This window comes from Nicotiana tabacum, chromosome 10 (genome assembly GCF_000715075.1).
Source record: "Nicotiana tabacum cultivar K326 chromosome 10, ASM71507v2, whole genome shotgun sequence".
Lineage (NCBI taxonomy): Eukaryota > Viridiplantae > Streptophyta > Magnoliopsida > Solanales > Solanaceae > Nicotiana > Nicotiana tabacum.
In genome coordinates, this window is record NC_134089.1 from 12738892 (window position 1) to 12757761 (window position 18870).

General features: G+C 29.8%; 1 long non-coding RNA gene across 5 annotated transcripts; it reads right to left on the reverse strand.

The window, feature by feature from the left end:
- Window positions 1-1126: 1126 nt before the first annotated feature.
- LOC107799843 (uncharacterized) lies at window positions 1127-10813 on the reverse strand. 5 transcript variants are annotated; one of them, XR_012695373.1, is made up of 6 exons: window positions 10594-10813; window positions 10193-10262; window positions 8820-8865; window positions 3430-3570; window positions 1463-1521; window positions 1127-1384 (listed from the first exon to the last, which is right to left on the reverse strand). It is a non-coding gene; the product is annotated as an uncharacterized LOC107799843 (long non-coding RNA). The 5 variants fall into 5 exon arrangements; XR_012695371.1 differs by lacking the exons at window positions 1127-1384; window positions 1463-1521 and adding an exon at window positions 2316-2855; XR_012695370.1 differs by lacking the exons at window positions 1127-1384; window positions 1463-1521 and having other exon boundaries at window positions 2316-3570.
- Between the last annotated feature and the right edge of the window lie 8057 nt (window positions 10814-18870).

An 18870-nucleotide genomic window follows, 5' to 3' on the forward strand; every position in this document is an offset into this window, starting at 1 on the left:
TCAAAATCTCTCTCACCAACATCGCCCAGTTCTTCCCCATTCTCAGTCACCACGCTAATTTCATACACACCATCTGCATTATCTCTCTCAATTTTTGTTATTTTTTGCTACAAATAGTTGTGGTAAGTATTTAACTTGTTAGAATTTCGCTTGTATTCTGTTTATCTCTACTAACCATTATTATTGTATTCAACAGAAAACTTGAGATTTTCTATCCAATGTTTGATTCAACATCCCACAAAAGGGTTAAGAGAGGTATACCCACCAAAGTACTCAATTTTGATGGGCCCTCGTTCTCTTTGCAAATCACTCAAGCGAAATTGAAATTTGCAAGTTTAGCAGCAAAAATGGAGAAGAGAACAAAATTATACAATGACACTTTGAAACGAGCCCAAGTTGAGAAATCTTCTAAAGAATCAACACTTCTCATTGCGGAAAAGTGAAAAAACCCTATGGATGAAGCTTCACGTGTCAAGGGAAAGGAGGTTGCTGCGAGAAATAGTTCGGATACACAGGACGAAAAGGTATTTTTTTAATGTATTTGATTCCTCATACATTGATTATTACCTTCTCCAATGGTTTTTTTTTTATTATTGTATTTGTGCACAATAGTGATACACAGCTTCATCTTCTTATTTGTTGATTTGATTTATATGTATGTTGATGTATTCATGAGTATTCAAAATTTCCTTCACTATATTTATACTTATTACAATGACCTTTGTATATCGTATTTAGATGTATTCATAAGTATTCAAAAATGTCATCACTGATTTATACTTGTTACAATGACTTTTGTAATTGTATTGACTAACAGAAATATATTCTAAAAAAAATAACAACCACTTAACAAATTAGTAAATTACCATATTTTCCTGCAAGAAATAACACATGCAAAAGTCACTGTAACAAGTATAAATCAGTGATGAAATTTTTGAATACTTATGAATATATCTAAATACGATATGCAAAGGTCATTGTAATAAGTATAAATATAGTGAAGGAAATTTTGAATACTCATGAATACATCAACATACATATATATCATATCAACAAATAAGAAGAGGAAGCTATGTATCAACTATTGCGCACATATAAATAAAATACAATAATAAAAAAAAAACCATTGGAGAAGGTAATAATCAATGTATGAGGAATCAAATACATATTGATACATCAAAAATTACCTTTTCGTCTCGTATATCCGAGCTATTTCTTGCAGCGACCTCCTTCCCCTTGACACGTGAAGCTTCATACATAGGATTTTTTGTCTTTTCCATAAGAGGGAGTGTTGATTCTTTAGAAGATTTCTCAACTTGGACTTGTTTCAATGTGTCATTGTGTAATTTTGTTCTCTTCTCTGCAGCTGTTTTTGCTGTTGAACCTGCAAATTCCAATTCTGCTCGAGTGATTTGCAAAGAGAAAGATGGCCCATCAAAATTGAGTACTTTGGTGGGTATACCTCTGGTAACCCTCTTGTGGGATGTTGAATCAGACATCCAAGAGAAAATCTCAAGTTTTCTGTTGAATACAATAACAATGGTTAGTAGAGATAAATTGAAAAAACAAAATACAAGTTTAAGTTAAATACTTACCACAACTATTTGTAGCAAAAAATAACGAAAGTTGAGAGAGACAATGTAGATGGCATGTATGAAATTGGCGTGGTGACTGAGAATGGGGAAGAACTGGGCGATGTGGGTGAGAGAGATTTTGAGTTCTAGAATCGTGTTTTCTATGAATAGGGGAAGAGAATGGCGTGTATCAAATTAGAGAGATATAGAACGTGGAGTGAGAAGTTTACATCAAATACGATAATTATGTAAGAGAGAAATAAAAAATAGCGTATATAGTGATTTAAGGGTAAGAGGTAACCAAAAATAAATATTTGCTATAAACATTAAAAGGTAGCTATAGAATATAATTTTTTAAAATGGTATTTATTTAAAATAAATAAGGTGTTAATTTTTGCTATAGGAGGTAAAAATTCCTTTAGTAAATGGTATCTATAAATAACTAATAACCTCTAAACAATAGTGCTTTGTGAAAATTTCTCTATTTTTTTTAGGCAAAATACAATAGCCTACAAACCACACAAAAGATATAAACCGCACTAGACAAGCCCTATGCGACAGGTCCAGGCTCAAAAGGCATTGAGGGTGAATCAATCCTAGGACATCACTATGGATAACATTGGCTTGTTTGTGCTTGTTCTGGTCTTAACATTCATGTCTCCGCTGCTTTGTTTTCCTTATTATTAGTATTTTACATTTTCTGTATAACACAAGAAACTAACATCTTCTAGCCCACGTTGGTACCAACAAATCAGGCAGATAAACCATACTCAATAAGATAGTTAGATAAAGTACATTGCCTAATGTACCCAAACTGATCCAACTTTTAAAAAAAAAATTAAAGAAATAGCAACATTATACCTTTACGACAACTATTTATGAGATTGTTTCTTTGAATTAGGTGTAATGGACTGCTTCAATTTTCTAAAATACAGACACATACACAAAAGATCAACCCAATAGTGACGCTTGCTCATAAACTGCACAGTACTTCCAAGTTCGCAACAATTCCCAGCTGTTTGCAACAATTCCCAGCTGTTTCTTCGTCCAGATTTTGTCCTTCCCAAGTTCCATAAGGTAGTTTTACCTTTTCTTGTTGATAACAAGTAAGGTTTAACAACAAATTATCAAAGAATGTGGGACTGTGCAAAACATGCAGAAGCGGACAACTTTTTACTTTTATATAACCTTTGAGCATTTCTTTCATGTACGACAAGTACTATCATATACACTTGGGTATCAGCTATCAGTTCCTTAACATTTACGTTCTCTCTGAGCAATCTGATGCAGAGAAGACTAGACATTATATTTCCGCCTTCAGATGTATTTTCTTCATTTAAATTAAAAGGGATAGAGCATATCTCTAAACTCTCTGCAAATACCACAATTTCTTTACCTCCTATAAACAGCTAATTTATAAACACGAAAGCATAATAACCCCGCTCTCCAGCCGCTCACCCAATTTAAGATGGCTCAGCCACGTGGAGAAAATTGGACGTGAGGATTCAAGTCAGTGCAACGAAGACCCAACCAATAGAAATAAAACTAATTTCAAGCTGAGATGCAACTACACTGATTCATCAATTTTCAACATTCAGCTCCATTATCTCATAGTAATAAATGAAGAAATTCACAACTAAAGCATCTCGCTGAATCTAGACCAAACATAAAACGCCCAACTAAAGCACTCTGCTAAGTATCTCTAAACTCACTATAACTATAAGAGAGAGAGAGAGAGAGAGAGAGAGAGAGAGAGAGAGAGAGAGAGAGAGAGAGAGAGAGAGAGAGAGAGAGAATATAGACTAACAAAAAACTAAGTTCATCAGTTAAATTTTCAAAGTGAAGGGAACTCTACCAGTGCCAAAGGAGTTATTAACCAGAACGAGAGAAGCTCAACCCATTGACATAGCTTTGGACCATTATCTGGCATGCCCATTCCAGCAGCTATATCAGCATCAAGTTATGTGTGTGGTGCACGGCCATCATTATTTTCACACTGCATCAAGAAAGCTGCTCAGGCAAGTATACAAGATTATGTACTTTACAGACTACAAACCATAGTCTATGAAAATCATGGGTTCACAATTCATTAGTCGCAATTTGTTTGCTTGACCATCTAAGCTTCGAATTGATACCACTAGCTCAGACTAGAGTATTCTTATTTCTTTACAGCCAAAGTAAATGACCTTATAGTTGTGCTCTTTATAACATAAAATGTAAGTGTCAAATTTAGCATTCATAATATGTATGTTTGTTTGACATTTATGATTTTGGCATGTTCCTGAGAAACAAAAACCTTTACTTCACCATGTGGTATGTGCTAAATTATCGAAGAAACCAAACCCCGACTTAGCCAACCAAAAGGAAACAGAGAAATTGGAAGACCCAACTTAGCCAACCAAAGGAAACAGAGAAATTCGGAGAAGAAGCAACATGATTGTCTAAAATGCCCTAAAATGAAACAACAAAATGTTGTAAAATTACAAATAGAAACAGCTGCTCAATGAGTTTCAAGTATTTCAAGAAGGAAGTTCAAGACTTCCACATTATCTACCACCAGTATCTCTTTTCACCATGCACTGGCCAAAAGGTAATCTATTCCGTCGCCCTATCCTTGGAAGCGTGTATGACTGCAGATGCCATATAAAGATATGACCTCTATTATCATTGGCAGTCCCCAGAAGTCAAAACCAACAGGCTAGAATAAAAAGGCAACTCGCAAAGAAATCAAAGCAAACACTTCTGTCAAATTCAGTACAGAAAATTATTCCATAATGCAAATAGAAGAAAACGATTATTCTTCTTTTGGCATTAGTAAAATACAGTTAATCCTCTAGACAACCCAGCTACTACCACTTGTTGGCAAATATTGTGATTTGATAGCAAATTATCCGGTATGAAATATTGTGCATTTGCACAATTACAAGCAGATGAGACAGCCTTCACTTTAGATGACTCTAAAAGCACATCTACTATGGTCCAGGACTCCTACTAAAACATCATGGTCCTTGGAATTTAGATCATTAGATATGTCTGTCCAGAAGATCTAATGGCACAAATTCCAAGGATCATGATGGTCCAAAACCGTATACTTTTGGATTCTTTTGAGCTTGTTTAGCTATTAGGACTGGATTCAGGCGTCGTAAGCAGCTGGCACGCATAGACCAATCCAACAAGTGTTCTTTTAGATGCAATTTCATTAATATACTATTTAATTGAGAAAACTACTCATATTCTATTTGCACTTAAAACATAGAGAGCTCTTGGAAGTGCTAGGCAACAAGATTCTACCACTTTTTGATAACAAGTAAGGTTTAACAACAAATTATCAAAGAATGTGGAACTGTGCAAAACATGCAGAAGCGGACAACTTTTTACTTTTATATAACCTTTGAGCATTTTTTCCACGTACTACAAGTATATCATATACACTTTTGTATCAGCTATCAGTTCCTTAACATTTACGTTCTCTCTGAGCAATCTGATGCAGAAAAGACTATAGACATTATATTTCCGCCTTCAGATGTATTTTCTTCATTTAAATTAAAAGGGATAGAGCATATCTCTAAACTCTCTGCAAATACCACAATTTCTTTACCTCCTATAAACAGCTAATTTATAAACACGAAAGCATAATAACCCCGCTCTCCAGCCGCTCACCCAATTTAAGATGGCTCAGCCACGTGGAGAAAATTGGACGTGAGGATTCAAGTCAGTGCAACGAAGACCCAACCAATAGAAATAAAACTAATTTCAAGCTGAGATGCAACTACACTGATTCATCAATTTTCAACATTCAGCTCCATTATCTCATAGTAATAAATGAAGAAATTCACAACTAAAGCATCTCGCTGAATCTAGACCAAACATAAAACGCCCAACTAAAGCACTAGTCAATAACTACTCCCCGCGCACAAAATTTAATTTATATATTATTATAATATTATCCTAAATTGCCAAGTGACTTTATAGTAGTTTTCCCCTTGACTTAATTACAATACAAACTTTATTCCTTATATATATATATAGAGAGAGAGAGGGTGTGGGTGAGAGAGAGATTAATTATGAGAAAGAGGGGGTGTGTGTGTGTGAGAGAGAGATTAATTATGACATTTCATATCATATTTGTCAAACTAAATATTTTGTTAATATGTAACTAAATTAAAAAATTAATATCACCTAAATTTTAGTTGGAAATGTATCATGAAGGAAAATCAGTCCAAATTCAATCCTTTCGTTTTTCACTTTGACCAAAATTAAAGAAAGAATCTTCCTTAAATAAAAATATTTACTACATAAAAATTTCTTGAACAATTTACATATTTGGTATTCTTCTAATAAGCATAATGTTCCTAAATATACCATATTTCATATTATTTTTATCCTAATCTTGTCAATCTATATTAGATTTTGTCCTAAAATCTATTTTGATTTTGTCTTAAAAGTGCCAAGTGGCATTTTCTCAATAAGCCATTTGGCTTAACCACATTGCAAACTACTCTCCTTTTAATATAATATAGATTTATATATTATTATAATATTATCCTAAATTGCCAAGTGACTTTATAGTAGTTTTCCCCTTGACTTAATTACAATGCAAACTTTATTCCTTTAATATATATATATATATATATATAAAGAGAGAGAGAGAGAGGGGGTGTGTGTGTGTGAGAGAGAGATTAATTATGACATTTCATATCATATTTGTCAAACTAAATATTTTGTTAATACGTACCTAAATTAAAAAAATAATATCACCTAAATTTTAGTTGGAAATGTATCATGAAGGAAAATCAGTCCAAATTCAATCCTTTCGTTTTTCACTTTGACCAAAATTAAAGAAAGAATCTTCCTTAAATAAAAATATTTACTACATAAAAATTTCTTGAACAATTTACATATTTGGTATTCTTCTAATAAGCATAATGTTCCTAAATATACCATATTTCATATTATTTTTATCCTAATCTTGTCAATCTATATTAGATTTTGTCCTAAAATCTATTTTGATTTTGTCTTAAAAGTGCCAAGTGTCATTCTCAATAAGCCATTTGGCTTAACCACATTGCAAACTACTCTCCTTTTAATATAATATAGATACTAGTATTCGTGCGCGGTCGATATCAATGAAAAATTTTAGTAAGAAAGTAGAAACTTATTTGTTTGATATAAAAAAAAAAAAGTTGTCATATCGCATCGACATATTTAAAATAATGTATACTTCAATAGAAATTTATACTGATAATTTTAATTGACACTTGATATCAATATCACGATCTTAATTACTTGTTTTATATGAAAACAAAAAAGTTCTTATCATATCCCTGATATTGACATTAATAAAAATTAGTGATCTCACATTATGTCAAAAAGCTTTTAATTTTATATATGTTTGGTACTATACATACGAAATTTCATAAACAAATAGAAGCCATATTTACCGATTTCCACAAAGTCAAAATAGTAATAGGATTCTTTTAATTTCAGTTAATATCATTAAAACTTAACATCCAACTAAACTGAAGTATATCATATAAAAAGAAACTGACCGAATGGGAAACCTACTCTAGTTCTAACTTTATATTTTTGAACTCTTTCTGCACCACAGCAAAAAATTATAGTGTCGAAGCCTTCCAAATTTTCCGTAAGTATAATTAAAAGGAGTCTTAAAGCAAAACATAAAAGGAATAATAATAATAATAATAATACAAATAAAATAGCTTCATGAAATAAGAATTGTATTTGAAAATGAAAGGGATAAGAGGTCTAGTTAAAACCTCTAATCCCCTGCTTCAAAAAAATGATTTTGGATTGTCCTTGGTCTCCAACAGAGACTAACCACCACTTTCTGTTCAATTAACAAAACGAATCCAAATCTAAGAAACCATAACCTTTCTTTTATATGCACCATTATCGAATAGTGGTGGATAATGTTCAACTTCTAGTAGAAATGACTCCCTATGTTAATATTAACTAAGCAACTAAGGTAGATAACGTTACCCTTCAATCCAAGCTACATCATCTTCTACCGATAATTCTGACTTTTCGGACCAACTAACCAGGACCTGCCTTCGCAGGTCTCTCTGCATTTTAGGAGTAAAATATGCAGCAAAATCGACCAACGAATCTTAGAAGAATTTCACATTTTCAGCGTATTCGTATACTTAAAACAAAGATCCTTCAGCATAATATCTTATCAAGCGTACCTGAAACGGCTTCAACATGTGAAATATTATCTCATATTATGTATTATTATATAAGAGGAAAAATAACTCATCTTCGGCTAAATCTCAAGTATGGAACAACTAAATCACCATTCCTGACTTTCAGAAGGAAAGCATCACATTAGCTAGGTAAATGGATCAGACCAGTGAATGGATTGGCATATTGAGAAATGCAAAATATTGAAAGGAAGTTAATCAATTAATTAAAAAAGGCAATTTCAGCAATTTTTTAAAGTTGCATTACAAATAAGTTAAAAGATTGCCGACGTCTGTAAGTTTAACCATACATGATGATATTTATTAACATATGCTTAGAGCAGATGCCAAAAGAGGTTATAATGAAGGAAGAACAGATAGTATATCACTATGAGTCATGAATTTAGTTTAAGATGAACATGTATGTAAACCTATTCAGCAACAAATATTTTGTTGATTGCATATCCATCTTGCTAATCGCAACTTTCTGCATATTATTGAGATATAAAGTAGATTAGCAACATGGAATAGAAGTAGATAACTAATTCTGAACTCCCAGGGTTTTTTTGAATGAATTACACTACCTCTTAATCTAGGAAATAAGATACTACTGAAGCACGGGCTAGTTAGCAGATTGCAAAACAATCAAATTTTGCTTCCATAATCAAGTATAAAATCTACTAAAACTTATGCAAACAAACAACAGTGGTACTAGTCTCCTAGACCTTTGTAATTTGTAGTATTCTATAGAATGAAGTATCTGACAATTTAATGATTCAATGAAGTGAAACAAACACCTAAGACTGAATAATTCATGAACGGGTCTGGATTACAAAACTATTTTTAAATTTATATCTTAAAATATGCAATGGTCGATCTTTACTTTTTACCGGTTGATCTTTAATATATAAGCAACCTTACATCTCTTCAGTTGCTGGCTGATCAAATGTCGTTCGTTGTTGAAGTATGAACTCAATCAAATGTCGTTCGTTGTTGAAGTATGAACTCAATGTACAAATGAAAAGAAAATGGATAAAATATTTACCAGGGCATAGTGATATTCTTTCAATTGATCTTTGTAAGCAATAGTCCTGTATTAAGCATATAAAATTTCAAAAATTAGCCACAACAATGCAACAAAGAGTGATGTATTCTAAGTCGCAGGAAAAACATTGAATAAAGTACTGTATAATTTCAATATGAAGAGATAAGAGGAGATGAAGAGAAAGATATTATTTTTTGGTAACGAAAAGGAAAATAGTTGCAAACACCTATGGTTTGGCTTCATCCCTCTTGCCTTACCTTCAAGAGGATGAGATCCAACACTATTGCTTTTAACACCATGAAGCCCAAAGTGAAACGCATCATTCCTCATTCTCTCGATTTCTTGTTGATAACGTTTGAGTTTGGTGACCAACATATTCAAAACTCGTAGCGTCGATATTTTATATTCGCTACAATCGTTAGCCTCAGTAATTCCCACAAGTAACTCAAAAGATGATACTTATAAACCTAGTGAACATTCAGAAAGAAAAAAAAATATAGCTCCCCAAAGCTGAACTATAATATGATCAGAATGCCATAAAAGTTCACATGCTGCTCCAACAGAATGCTATATCAGCAGGGTCAAATAACTTTGTGCTCCTTGAAAAAGAAACAAAGATTTTAAGAATAAGTTTTTGTAAGCAATTTAGTGGCAACGAAGTTCAGTTAATGAGACCGCAGCGCAGCGGAATGGAGCAGCCGCGACACGAAGTTCCTTACCTTAGCTGCAATTTAGTATAAAACTAATAGTAAAAAGAACGTTTGTATAAATCCACTTTACTAAATGTAGTTCCGGATTCTTGAGCTCTAAGATACTAAAATTAAACCTACAAAGGTCTTCAATTAAAAAGTGCTAGTAATCTACCAAAATATTACTAACAAAAAAGGGAAAAGGCAGGTACCTTTAGTTTACTTCTTCATAGAGAAGCATATGTTGTGGCAGCGTCGAAGTCCATTTTTCTATTTTTTTTTAAATTTTTACTGTATATTAAAGAAGAATCAAATTTGAAATATTATGGATTAGCTTGGCCTAATTGCTGATTAGATTTTGTCATATTACAAAAAGGAAGAGAAAAGCTAGACGTGTCAAAGAAATGAATTATTACTTGCAATAATCATAGTGAACTGCACTGTGAGTCGAAATACAATTTTAAAGCTATGATTGTTCTTAAAGGTTAGTTTTAAGATATGCATTCGCGAGAAGAACTCTATTTAAAACATGTTTTACGTTATGTACTTCAAATATTATTTGATGAATGAGTCAGGTATATTATCAAACAACTTGGGTGCATAGTCCACTTCAATGATTATCATTAAAACTACTCAATAAATACATGATTAAAAGAAAGAGGGAGAGAAAGTAGAGAACTTAACTGAAAAAATAGGTGCATCTCCGTTCATCTTCTGCTTTCATCCTCATCTTTCCTTGTTCGTCCTTTTGGAACTGGATCCATAAATAAAGTTATTCTTACAAGAACAAATAATAATAAAGCACAAATTAAGAGACCTAATCTTAGAGCAACAATTTTGATACCTTGCAATTAGGTACGATCAATCAAGAAATTATTCAAAACAATCAAAAACTAACACCCAAAAAATTAACAACAGAAGAAGTTCAAGTTTTGCATATCATCAAACATCTTAGGTGTATAGTCCACTTCAATTGAATTTAGAAATTACCAACCGAAGAAGTTCAAATTTGGCAAGTAAAGCAGACTACTTTGAGAATTTAGATAGGAAATGAAGTGCTCCACAAATAGCAAATTTCGTTATACTTTGAAATTCTATATTGAGTCCATGTTCCCATAGATTCTCCCTTAAACTTCTTGACGGTTCCACCGGTTTTGTACAGTTTCTTTTTACCACTTCTTCGATATCTCCGCCACAATACGCAAGAAACTAATTATTAAAAACTAACTGTTTAGTTTTATTATTGGGAACAGTAGAATCACTTGCCAAAGAAATGTGATTTTTATTTTGCAAGCGGTTAAGGCACCACTACTTACAAACTGTTAAATTTTTCTTCCTATCCTACGATGGTTACATAAAAAAGTTGTTTTATTATTTTAAATTTTAATTTTAATTAAAAAATTAGCTTTAACTAATAACTAATTATTACTCATAACAACTACTTTTTGTCCTAAAAACTAACACGTGCCATTTTCTTATTCCGCCACTTGTCACAATCCTATGCCAAACTTCCTTCCTTTTAATAATACTAGTACTAGTATTAGTACCCGTGCGATGTGCGGACACAAATTATGTCAAATTGTAATCTATGTTGTTTGAATTATGTGCAAATAACCTTAAAATATAAACCTTTCATATAAAAATTATATAACATTAGATATTAATTTTGAAGCAAGATATGAAATTATTATTCAAATCTCGTAGTAGACAACTTTTTATTTTATTTGTAGCAATCTAATCCCTTGATTTTAGTACTTGTATTTCGTTTCGGTGTCAATATTAAAAAATACTAAATATGTCATGTTGTGATATGTGTTATTTGAGCACATTATATCATATTATTTTAAGAAAATTCTTATTATCACTTTATTTTTGACTGAAAGTCAAATATGCCTTATTCATCATATCATTTTATGCAAATTCTTTTTTATTTTTATTCTTTTCTTATAGTTATTGTATTATTTATTATTTAATATTATTATACTGTCATATAATTTTTTATTAGCATAATAATTTAATTCATATCTTGCTTATTATCTTTTTAATAGTCTTTAATAAATATAAATATTTTATTCTTAAAATTTGGTATATTTTTATACTTGTATCCTCTTATTTGGAATTTTTTAATCATTTAAATTTATCAGTAATATTTTTAAATATAATTTAATTATTTAATTTATTTATTTTTCAATTAATTTAAAGTATAAATCACACTACCTTTATTTTTTTATACATCTCTTCCCTACTATATTTTAAATAGTTTTATATTAATATTTTACCTATAACCAAAATAATATCATATTTTATTTTAAATTTTAGCTTTGAATTAGTCTAAAATATTAATACATAAGTTATTTGATTATTACGTTCCAAATATATTGAGTTCTCTTATAATTATTTTTATATTAGATGCAGTTAAATTTTCTTTTCTTTTTAGCTTTAAAATAAAAATTTAATTTTTAATTATCATTAGTAAAATTACCTATATTAGAAATTAATTTATATTTTTAGAATTTTAATTTAATCATAGAAAAATATTTCTTAATTGTTTGAACACATTATATCTAAATATTGTAGTAATATTTTTACTGTTTTATTTCTTTACGTGACATTTTCAAAAATAAAAAAATTATGAAATAAAAAAATAGCATCTTAAATTTAAATAATTCTTATCATTATATGTTGTAAATTGGACCGCATTTTCAAAATATTATGCTATGCTTTCGTACTTAAACTAACTGCACTCAATTCAGATATTAATCATAGAAAAATATTTTCTTAATTGTTTGAACACATTATATCTAAATGTTGTAGTAATATTTTCACTGCCATTTTATTTCTTTACGTAAACTTTTTTCTTTTTTAGTTTTAAGATTCAAATTTAATTTCTAATTTTCATTAGTACCTATATTATGTATTTTTAAATATGTATTTATTTTTTTATTTTTCACAAATAAGACTTCAATTTTGTGGTATGCTCCATAGTTTGAGCATTCTCAACATAGCTTTAAGAACTTTCTAATCTCAAATTCAAATAGTCTTTCCCTTTCTTTCTAATAGTAAATTTTTAATAATTTAATATAAATTTTCTATTTTTTAATCTAATATATAGTTTTATTACATTTTATTTGTAACTTTATTTAATATCATTATCACTACTATTCTTTATATAATATAGATAAATATATATAAAATTTTGTAATCATAAAATAAATATTTATTTTGTTTTAAAAATATTTCTCGAAAATTTAAAAAATTTTAAGTTTTGATAATATTTTTAAGTATTGTATATTTACATTTATTTTATTTTCTAAACTTATGATTTACAAATTTCCTCACATTATCTCTAATTTATTTTTATTATTCAATATTTTAGTTTTTGATTTTATCTATTAGACTTGAGTTATGTGGACTTATCCATATTATGATTTTTCTTATCATAATATAAAAAACTTTCTCATCTCAAATTTAAATAAGTTTTACCCTTTTCTCTATAATAAAAAATCTGAATTTTTTTCTCCATTTACTAATATATATATACTATTCTTTATATAATATAGATAAATATATATAAATTTTTGTAATCATAAAATAAATATTTATTTTGTTTTAAAAATATTTCTCGAAAATTTTAAATTTTTTAAGTTTTAATAATATTTTTAAGTATTGTATATTTACATTTATTTTATTTTCTTAACTTATGATTTACAAATTTCCTCACATTATCTCTAATTTATTTTTATTATTCAATATTTTAGTTTTTGAATTTATCTATTAGATTTGAGTTATGTGGAATTATCCATATTATGACTTTTCTCATCATAATATAAAAAACTTTCTCATCTCAAATTTAAATAAATTTTACCCTTTTTTCTATGATAAAAATCTGAATTTTTATTTTTTCTCTATTTATTAATATATATAAATTTTTGTAATCATAAAATAAATATTTATCTTGTTTTTAAAATATTTCTCGAAATTTTTAAATTTTTTAAGTATTGTATATTTACATTTATGTTATTTTCTAAACTTATAATTTACAAATTTCCTCACATTATCTCTAATTTTTTTATTCAATATTTTAGTTTTTGATTTTATCTATTAGACTTGGGTTATGTGGACTTATCCATATTATGACATTTCTTATCATAATATAAAAAAATTTCTCACTCAAATTTAAATAAGTTTTACCCTTTTCTCTATGATAAAAAATCTGAATTTTAATTTTTTCTCTATTTATTCTTTATTTTTAATATTAAATTATTCAATAACTAATATTATTACATTGTCATGTGAATTTTTATTAGCTTGTTTGAATTTAATATCTATTTCTACCACATTCATTCTAATATAATATTGATAAAAATTTAAAAAATTTCTCATCTCAAATTCAAATAATTTTTATCATTCTATTTTCTAATTTGGACCGTATTTTAAAAAAGTATGTTATGCTTTCAAATTTAAACTAACTGCACTCAATTCAAATATTAATCATAGAAAAATATTTTCTTAATTATTTGAACACATTATATCTAAATGTTACAGTAATATTTACGTAAAAAAAATTCGTTTGCATGATTTATCAATATTAATATGACTTTGTTATTCTTGTTATTAAACTATTTTTTCTTGATTATTTATTTTTTTTTACCTTATAAATAATTTGTATACTTTATGTAAGATCTTAATTTGCTGCTTGAATTTATTTAATTTTAAACTCAATAAATTTTTAATATCGTAAGTAAATTTTAGTTTTATTTTATAGCTCCAAAGTACAAATAGTAATAGCTTATCTCAATTTATGTCTTTCTATATTTTTTTATTTTTATTATTCTAGTTTTTAGTTAATTTTTTACCTCCATATTTCTAGTTAATATAGAAAGAAATCTATGAAGAAAATCTATGAGTGAATCAATATATATATATATACACACACACACACACACACACACACAAATATACATATAAATATAAATATAGATATAAAGATTGGATTTGTCTAAGATCTATTTGGATTATGTATAAGATTTATTAAACTACTTTCATTAATTATGTTTCCATTTATAATTTTTAATTATTAATATTGTCTTAAAATTGCCAAGTGGCTTCATTTTAGCTTGCCACTTGGCTTAACCACAATGCATACTACTCTTCTTTTAATATAATATAGAAGATAGAATATAGATATGGATATATAGATTAGATTTGTCTAATATCTATTTAGATTATGTATAAAATTTATTAAACTACTTTCATTAATTATATTTCCATTTATAATTTCTAATTATTAATGTTATCATAAAATTGCCAAGTGATTTCTTTTAAGCTTGCCACTTGACTTAACCACATGTTTCACTACTCTCCTTTTAATATAATATAGATATAGAAAAATTAGAGGTCGTTTGGCTGGAAAATAAGTTATTCCAAAATTAATTATCTCGAGATTAGTTATTCATTCTATCCTCCCCTAGAGATAAAAATAAAACTACAATCTCGAGATTAGACACTAATCTCAGAATTAGTTATATCACAATTTCATCCCAACTAAACGTGAGATAAACTCATCTCAAATTTAATTACAAAATTAATTATCAAGCAAGTGAGCCCTTAAGTGACACAAACTCAAATCAATGGTGGAATTTCTAATAGTATATTCACGTAAACGGGGTAAAGGTCCCCTGATTAGATAGTTCCGAATAAGGCTGTCCAACGGGATGGGCCGGCCCAGCCCAGCCCGCGTCCCGTTCCGCGTCTTGTCCCATTCCGCCCTAAGTAAAACGGGATGGGCCAATGTTAAACGGGACACAGGATGAGACGGGACGACCATTTCATCCCGTTTATCCCATCCCATTTCATCCCGTTTTGTCCCGTCCCATCCCGCCTATTCCAGCTGTCCCGCGAGTTTTTATGGTATATTTGTGGAATTTCTGTTGTATTTGGTTAGTATAAAACAAATTCAACTTATGCACCAGCCATTAATGAAATGATTGCAAAATTTAAAAAGTATTTTTTCTCTATTCCCCAAGTTTATTTAATTTCTACAATACTTAATCCATATTTAAAATTAAGAGGTGCAAAGGGACTTGTTTGTAAAATTTATCAAAATTTAGCAATTCAAAAATATGAACAACCATCTCTCGAAGACTTCCAAGCTAACATATATTCTTATGTTAGAATCTAGATCAATGTTTGATAAATATAAATCTATAGAAACAACAAGTGGTGAAACTGCTCCTTCTACTTCTAAGTCTAGAGTAGAAATTCTTATGGGAAGATATTGATGATATAACATGTTTTGATTCCTTTATTGATGATGAACTTGATTCTTAGCACCGGAGAATGTTTTTAGCGCAACAATATTTCAAATCGAAGATCATAGACAGTCATTAGCAGAGAACAACCTAGAGATTTCCGTATTATTCAGAGATTGGATTAATGCAGAAAGAAGAAATCTTGGTTTTGAAAAATTAACACTAGGGAAGAAGAAAAATACAATGAGATACTTAGCACTGGGACCGATGACGACATGGAGCTCATAGAACATCAATCAACATTCAACACTGCCAATTCCAGAACAATGTCCGAGAGATATTATTGATAAGTTACAAAGAAGCTATATAGGAGCTTACAAATATTAGTATGATAATTTGTAATTGGCTACTAAGAGGCCTAGTTCAAACAGAACCCTTCCTAGAAGGTGGCTGCGTAGATTATGTGCTCTTCAAAAGAATTATATTTGTATTTGAGATTTGAAAGTTCCTAAAAGGCTTTAAGCGTTAATTTTTTTTATATGAATTGTCTTAGTTACTTAATAGTTAATACTTTGAAATTATATTAAATAAATTATAACTCTATTATAAATTTACAATTACTAGAATATTTCATTACAAGTCTTTTGTTTTAATATTTTATAATTCTTTGCTTAGTTTTCTAATTTTTGTTTTAACATAATAACATTTAAGTTTATTAAATAAGTCAAAAATCTAGCCATTGCTTTAAAAACATAATAATTTTCAAAAAACTAGACGTTTTTAAAAAAAAATACACTTAAAGCCCACAAACCCGTCCCATCCCGTTCCGTCTCGTCCCATTTGTTAGCGGGACGGAATGGGACGACCGTTTCGTCCCGTTTGTCCCGTCCCATTTCGTCCCGTCCCACCACCGTCCCGCTTAAATATTGTCACGTCCCGTTAATTTCGTCCCGTCTCCCATCCCGTTGGACAGTCATAGTTCCGAATGACAAAACATTAATCTAGACTTGAACTCTTGATCTATTATAGTTTTCTTTGAAATACTAGATAAATCTTTTTTTTTTCAGTCCTATATTAATTAAGAAAAAACAAGCTTAAATTTGTTAATGTCAATGGGTAAATAGTTGCATTTGCATTCGGTAGAATTCAATCGGACTGTCAGAACGTCCACCCCTCCTCGTGCATGTGCGTATCATTAGGATAAGGAAGAAAAACTATTGAAAAGGCAACTCATCTTTAGGTTTTCTGCACACTTGACAAGTGCAGAGCAGAGAGTTATAACACATCATCTATTGGGATTTTCACATACCTCTCAACTTCAATTACCAACAAAAAAAAATTATCTATATTTTGCTCGGTTAAAAAATGCCTAATTTGAGGTATTTTATAACTGAAACAATAAAAAAATAAATTATGAATTTGCAATTCCATGTCAAATAAAGAAAAATAATTAGTGAATTTTGCACCACACCATCAACCTGAAACCTCTCTTCACTATAGTATGCCACCAAATCTTCAACCCCATAGGAATGGCTAAATGCAAGTAAAAATATATTTCCTCACTGATTACATTCCCTCAGAACAATATATCGTGGTATTAGTACTGGGACGATAATAACAACAATAACAAACCTAGTTTAATCTTATAAATGGGATCTGAAAAGGGTAATGTGTTAACAGACTTTACCCCTATTTTATAAAGATAGAAATGTTGTTTCTGACAGAACCTCGACCTATGTTGGGCCAGTGGCGGATCCAGGATTTTAAAGTCGTGGGTGCTCACTGATAAAAAATTTGAAAGAAGAGAAAAAAAGAGTTTAGTTATGGGTGCTCAATCAATATTTACCTAAATATTTTTATAATTACCTGTACAAATTTATTAAATCTTGTCAAAGATAATGGGTGCTTGAGCACCCAAAATTAACATGTAGATCCGCCCCTGTATTGGGCGGACTCTCTAAAATGATGCCGCATCCGTATCATATCCTTCAAATGCACTACTTTCGAAGGATTCAACAATTTTGAAGAATCCAAGCAACATAAACTCAAGAAACAATGAAAATAAAAGCAACCAAGCAACATAACAACAAAATAATATGGTAATGGCGCGAACGAAGTATTGTTACTACGACAAAACAAAGGAAATCTTGATAAGCAAAAGCTACTATAAGGAAAGACTTATATTTAAAAATAATAATGAGAGTTAGCTTATACGCATGTGAATTAAGATATAAAATATCCGTTACCTCAAACTAGGGTACACCATTTGACGGAGTGAAGATGGAAAAAGAAAGGCAAGATGCCATTTTGTCTGCAAAAGCACCAGCACCTTTCTGCACGAGTCTCTCGATCGATCGGCCACAATATATTTGTATTGCTAGAATTATATGCTTTACAAACTCGTCCACTAAGGTGCAGGTGCAAATGCAGATAAAAATGTGCAATCTTGTTTATTTAAATAGAAAGAGACACTCAATCAATCGCCCGAATCACAAAAGACAGAGAGAACAATAACTTCTATATATGCCTTCAACTCCTGTTCCCTTGACCTCTACTTAATTATACACCAGATATAATAACACCACACACACACACATATATATTTAACTACTAGAAGCTTCTTATTCAAAGAAGAAAGTTCTAGTACGTAGCTAGTAAAGTTAAAACAAGAAGTTGCATGGTTAGTACAGTGTAATGCAATGGTCAGACAAGAACACGTGATCAATGGTTCAAGGACACGTGGTATTACCAAATGGAAGCCTAGTAGCTTCACCTGAAGTACCTCCGGTGGAATGGTGAGTGATGCGATTTCAACCAAAACCTGAGTAAATAGTAAAGTAACTCTCACCTTTTTAACCATTCACGGAGTGGTAAAATGATTGAACTTCCTTTTTATTTCAAGATGGGTCGGATAATTAATTTTGATGAATTATAGGAGTTTTTTTTTTTTTTTTTTTGCACTTAACCTACTGTGCTTTTGCTATAATGAGGTCAAAACTTAATATTCAATGAATTATTAGTGGTTTTGTACATTCCATATAAAGGATACTGAATTCAGTTAAACACATTAGCTTTATGTTAATGGTGTGATGGATTTAAGCCTTGGAAATG